This window comes from Elephas maximus, chromosome 3 (assembly GCF_024166365.1).
Source record: "Elephas maximus indicus isolate mEleMax1 chromosome 3, mEleMax1 primary haplotype, whole genome shotgun sequence".
Classification (NCBI taxonomy): domain Eukaryota; kingdom Metazoa; phylum Chordata; class Mammalia; order Proboscidea; family Elephantidae; genus Elephas; species Elephas maximus.
In genome coordinates, this window is record NC_064821.1 from 159,762,090 (window position 1) to 159,769,251 (window position 7,162).

Consider the following 7,162-nt stretch of genomic DNA (forward strand, 5'->3'; position numbering starts at 1 on the left):
ATTAAACACTTACGCTCATCAAAAGACTTTACCAAAAGAGTAAAAAGAGAACCTACAGACTGGGAAAAAATTTTTGGCTACCACATATATGACAAAGGTCTTATCTCTAAAATCTACAAGATACCACACCACCTCAACAACAAAAAGGCAAATAATCCAATTAAAAATTGGGTAAAGAATATGAACGGACACTTCATTAAAGAGGACATTCAGGCTGTTAACAGGCACGTGAGGAAATGCTCGAGATGATTAGCCATTAGAGAAATGCAAATCAAGACCACTTTGAGATACCATCTCACCCAATAACACTGGCACTAATCCAAAAAAACACAAAATAACAAATGTTGAAGAGACTGTGGGAAAATTGGAACTCTTATGCACTGCTAGTGGGAAAGTAAAATGGTGCAACCATTTTGGAAAATGATATGGCACTTCCTTAAAAAGCTAGAAATACCATATGATCTAGCAATTCTATTCCTAGGAATATACCTTAGAGAAATAAGAGCTGCCACACAAACAGACATATGCACACCCATGTTCTTTGCAACACTATTCACAATAACAAAAATATGGAAAAAACCTAAATGTCCATCAACAGATGAGTAGATAACTATGGTACATACACACAACAGAATGCTATGAAATGATAAAGGACAATGATGAATCCACGAAACATCTCACAACATAGATGAATCTAGAGAGCATTATGCTTAGTAAAATAAGTCAGGCACAAAAGGACAAATATTGTATAAGACCACTATTGAAAGAACTCAAGAAAAGGTTTACACACAGGAAAAAAAAAAAAAGTCTTTGGTGGTTACTGGGGACGGGGTTGGGGGGCACCGCTAACTAGATAGTAGACAAGTGTCAACTTCAGTGAAGGGAAAGACAGCACACAATATAGGGGAAGTCAGCCCAACTGGACCAAAGCAAAAGCATAGAAGTTTCCTAGACACATCCAAACACTTTGAGGGGCTGAGTAGCTGGGACGGAGGCCTGCGAACCATAGTCTCAGGAGACATCTAGGTCAATTGGCATAACATAGTTTATAAATAATATGTTCTACATTCCATTTTGGTGAGTAGTGTCTGGGGTCTTAAAAGCTTGTGACTGGTCATCTAAGATACATCTATTTGTCCCATCCCATTTGGAGCAAAGGAGAATGAACTGGGCTATATTTCATTCTGTTGTACACAGGGCTGCTATTAACTGGAACCAACTTGACGGCACCTTTCAACAACGACAACTTGTGTCTAATCTGCTCTTTTTATAACTCAAAAGAGATTAGGTTTAGGTCACACCCTACACTGATATAGCCGCACTAACTTTGCAAAGAAAACCCTATTCCCAAACAGGATTACATTCACAGGTATAGGCATTAGAATTCCAACACGTATTTTGGGGGGACGTAATTCAGCACATAACAATTATTTTAAAAATTTAATAGCAGGTAGTTCCAAAACTCTTGTAACTATTGCAGATAATATAAAATAGAAAGTCTTAAAATTTATTTACATGAAAACAGAATGACACTGACACACACACACACAAGTAATGAAAAACAAGCAAAACCTCAACAGGTATTATTTTGGATATTGATGCAAATATCCTAAATACTATATCTCTAAGCCAAAGTCAACAACATGTTATAAAAATATTCACCGTAAGCAGGTTGAATTTGCTGTAGGAATGCAAGGATGGGTAAATATTGGAAGATACTTCAAAAAATTAATAGATTGAAAGAGAAATGTAAATTTCTGTAAATGTGGATAATAATACTAATAACTACTGTGGCAGACATGTTTTCATCCTTTTATCATGCTTTCTAATATTGCAGAGACCGAAAAGTTAAAAATTATATTTGACAGTTTCCCTTATTATGAGCGTTCAAGATTGACCTAGGGCCTGTAAAGAGGGGAAACCCATGTGAGATGAACCCACATGTGGAAATGAGCAAGGGGAAAGAGCAACAGCATGTAGAAAATCAACTCTTCTTGCAAACACAGAGGTTGTGCTGACAGAGACTCTAGTGCGGCCTGTCCCTGATAGCAAAGGTGCTGAGTGGCATGAGGCAGAGACACTGTAAGTGAACACCTCTGTAGAGTGTTTGGGTCTCCTGGCTGCTGCTATTGTTTCTGACCCTCCTGGAGATTTTATCAATTACCAAAAACCCTGAATAAATCTTTTTACGTTTAATACAGCTAGAGTGGGTCCTACTGTCTTCAGACAAGGACTCTAACTAATATACTTATCTTTTAACTTAGTTGCGATTGAGTTAATATCCATAAAAACACTTATAACAGGCGGAGCCAAGATGGCGGACTAGGCAGACGCTACCTCGGATCCCTCTTACAACAAAGACACGGAAAAACAAGTGAATCGATCACATACATAACAATCTACGAACCCTGAACAACAAACACAGATTTAGAGACGGAGAACGAACTAATACGGGGAAGCAGCGATTGTTTCCAGAGCCTGGAGCCAGCGTACCAGTCAGGTACGGCACAAGCACAGAGACCTGCTCCACCCCCTTGAACTAACCCCGGGAGGGGGACCAGCTGGTTCCACGGGCGGCGTGGGACGCAGCCGGTAGGAGAAGTCCCCGGGAGGCAGTGACTGATCTTGGAGCAGAAAGAGCAGCATCCGAGCCGGGGAACCGTCCCGCAGGGATTAGGACTGCACGCAGCGGATTTTCTGGAAAAACTAGTTTCCCAGTGATGGCTCGGAGACAACAATCCATATCAAACCACTTAAAGAAGCAGACCGGGACAGCTTCTCCAACCCCCCAAACAAAAGAATCAAAATCTTTCCCAAATGAAGATACAATTTTGGAATTATCAGATACAGAATATAAAAAACTAATTTACAGAATGCTTAATGATATCACAAATGAAATTAGGATATCTGCAGAAAAAGCCAAGGAACACACTGATAAAACTGTTGAAGAACTCAAAAAGATTATTCAAGAACATACTGGAAAAATTAATAAGTTGCAAGAATCCATAGAGAGACAACATGTAGAAATCCAAAAGATTAACAATAAAATAACAGAATTAGACAACGTAATAGGAAGTCAGAGGAGCAGACTCGAGCAATTAGAATGCAGACTGGGACATCTGGAGGACCAGGGAATTAACACCAACATAGCTGAAAAAAAATCAGATAAAAGAATTAAAAAAAATGAAGAAACCCTAAGAATTATGTGGGACTCTATCAAGAAGGATAACCTGCGGGTGATTGGAGTCCCAGAACAGGGAGGAGGGACAGAAAACACAGAGAAAATAGTTGAAGAACTTCTGACAGAAAACTTCCCTGACATCATGAAAGACGAAAGGATATCTATCCAAGATGCTCATCGAACCCCATTTAAGATTGATCCAAAAAGAAAAACACCAAGACATATTATCATCAAACTCACCAAAACCAAAGATAAACAGAAAATTTTAAAAGCAGCCAGGGAGAAAAGAAAGGTTTCCTTCAAGGGAGAATCAATAAGAATATGTTCTGACTACTCAGCAGAAACCATGCAGGCAAGAAGGGAATGGGACGACATATACAGAACACTGAAGGAGAAAAACTGCCAGCCAAGGATCATATATCCAGCAAAACTCTCTCTGAAATATGAAGGCGAAATTAAGATATTTACAGACAAACACAAGTTTAGAGAATTTGCAAAAACCAAACCAAAGCTACAAGAAATACTAAAGGATATTGTTTGGTCAGAGAACCAATAATATCAGATATCAGCACAACACAAGGTCACAAAACAGAACGTCCTGATATCAACTCAAATAGGGAAATCACAAAAACAAACAAATTAAGATTAATTAAAAAAAAAAAATACACATAACAGGGAATCATGGAAGTCAATAGGTAAAAGATCACAATAATCAAAAAGAGGGACTAAATACAGGAGGCATTGAACTGCCATATGGAGAGTGATACAAGGCGATATAGAACAATACAAGTTAGGTTTTTACTTAGAAAAATAGGGGTATATAATGAGGTAACCACAAAAAGGTATAACAACTCTATAACTCAAGACAAAAACCAAGAAAAACGTAACGACTCAACTAACATAAAGTCAAACACTATGAAAATGAGGATCTCACAATTTACTAAGAAAAACGCCTCAGCACAAAAAAGTATGTGGAAAAATGAAATTGTCAACAACACACATAAAAAGGCATCAAAATGACAGCACTAAAAACTTATTTATCTATAATTACCCTGAATGTAAATGGACTAAATGCACCAATAAAGAGACAGAGAGTCACAGACTGGATAAAGAAACACGATCCATCTATATGCTGCCTACAAGAGACACACCTTAGACTTAGAGACTCAAATAAACTAAAACTCAAAGGATGGAAAAAAGTATATCAAGCAAACAATAAGCAAAAAAGAAGAGGAGTAGCAATATTAATTTCTGACAAAATAGACTTTAGACTTAAATCCACCACAAAGGATAAAGAAGGACACTATATAATGATAAAAGGGACAATTGATCAGGAAGACATAACCATATTAAATATTTACGCACCCAATGACAGGGCTGCAAGATACATAAATCAAATTTTAACAGAACTGAAAAGCGAGATAGATACCTCCACAATTATAGTAGGAGACTTCAACACACCACTTTCAGAGAAGGACAGGACATCCAGCAAGAAGCTCAACAGAGACACGGAAGATCTAATTACAACAATCAACCAACTTGACCTCATTGACTTATACAGAACTCTCCACCCAACTGCTGCAAAATATACTTTTTTTTCCAGCGCACATGGAACATTCTCTAGAATAGACCACATATTAGGACATAAAACAAACCTTTGCAGAGTCCAAAACATCGAAATATTACAAAGCATCTTCTCAGATCACAAGGCAATAAAACTAGAGATCAATAACAGAAAAACGAGGGAAAAGAAATCAAATACTTGGAAAATGAACAATACCCTCCTGAAAAAAGACTGGGTTATAGAAGACATCAAGGAGGGAATAAGGAAATTCATAGAAAGCAACGAGAATGAAAATACTTCCTATCAAAACCTCTGGGACACAGCAAAAGCAGTGCTCAGAGGCCAATTTATATCAATAAATGCACACATACAAAAAGAAGAAAGAGCCAAAATCAGAGAACTGTCCCTACAACTTGAACAAATAGAAAGTGAGCAACAAAAGAATCCATCAGGCACCAGAAGAAAACAAATAATAAAAATTAGAGCTGAACTAAATGAATTAGAGAACAGAAAAACAATTGAAAGAATTAACAAAGCCAAAAGCTGGTTCTTTGAAAAAATTAACAAAATTGATAAACCATTGGCCAGACTGACTAAAGAAATACAGGAAAGGAAACAAATAACCCGAATAAGAAATGAGAAGGACCACATCACAACAGAACCAAATGAAATTAAAAGAATCATTTCAGATTATTATGAAAAATTGTACTCTAACAAATTTGAAAACCTAGAAGAAATGGATGAATTCCTGGAAAAACACTACCTACCTAAACTAACACATTCAGAAGTAGAACAACTAAATAGACCCATAACAAAAAAAGAGATTGAAACGGTAATCAAAAAACTCCCAACAAAAAAAAGTCCCGGCCCGGACGGCTTCACTGCAGAGTTCTACCAAATTTTCAGAGAAGAGTTAACACCACTACTACTAAAGGTATTTCAAAGCATAGAAAATGACGGAATACTACCCAACTCATTCTATGAAGCCACCATCTCCCTGATACCAAAACCAGGTAAAGACATTACAAAAAAAGAAAATTATAGACCTATATCCCTCATGAACATTGATGCAAAAATCCTCAACAAAATTCTAGCCAATAGAATCCAACAACACATCAAAAAAATAATTCACCCTGATCAAGTGGGATTTATACCAGGTATGCAAGGCTGGTTTAATATCAGAAAAACCATTAATGTAATCCATCACATAAATAAAACAAAAGACAAAAACCACATGATCTTATCAATTGATGCAGAAAAGGCATTTGACAAAGTCCAACACCCATTCATGATAAAAACTCTTACCAAAATAGGAATTGAAGGAAAATTCCTCAACATAATAAAGGGCATCTATGCAAAGCCAACAGCCAATGTCACTCTAAATGGAGAGAACCTGAAAGCATTTCCCTTGAGAACGGGAACCAGACAAGGATGCCCTTTATCACCGCTCTTATTCAACATCGTGTTGGAAGTCTTAGCCAGGGCAATCAGGCTAGACAAAGAAATAAAAGGTATCCGGATTGGCAAGGAAGAAGTAAAGTTATCACTATTTGCAGATGACATGATTATATACACAGAAAACCCTAAGGAATCCTCCAGAAAACTACTGAAACTAATAGAAGAGTTTGGCAGAGTCTCAGGTTATAAAATAAACATACAAAAATCACTTGGATTCCTCTACATCAACAAAAAGAACACCGAAGAGGAAATAACCAAATCAATACCATTCACAATAGCCCCCAAGAAGATAAGATACTTAGGAATAAATCTTACCAAGGATGTAAAAGACCTATACAAAGAAAACTACAAAGCTCTACTACAAGAAATTCAAAAGGACATACTTAAGTGGAAAAACATACCTTGCTCATGGATAGGAAGACTTAACATAGTAAAAATGTCTATTCTACCAAAAGCCATCTATACATTTAACGCACTTCCGATCCAAATTCCAATGTCATATTTTAAGGGGATAGAGAAACAAATCACCAATTTCATATGGAACGGAAAGAAGCCCCGGATAAGCAAAGCACTACTGAAAAAGAAGAAGAAAGTGGGAGGCCTCACCTTACCTGACTTCAGAAACTATTATACAGCCACAGTAGTCAAAACAGCCTGGTATTGGTACAACAACAGACACATAGACCAATGGAACAGAATTGAGAACCCAGACATAGATCCATCCACGTATGAGCAGCTGATATTTGACAAAGGACCAGTGTCAATTAACTGGGGAAAAGATAGCCTTTTTAACAAATGGTGCTGGCATAACTGGATATCCATTTGCAAAAAAATGAAACAGGACCCATACCTCACACCATGCACAAAAACTAACTCCAAGTGGATCAAAGACCTAAACATAAAGACTAAAACGATAAAGATCATGGAAGAAAAAATTGGGACAACCCTAGGAGCCCTAA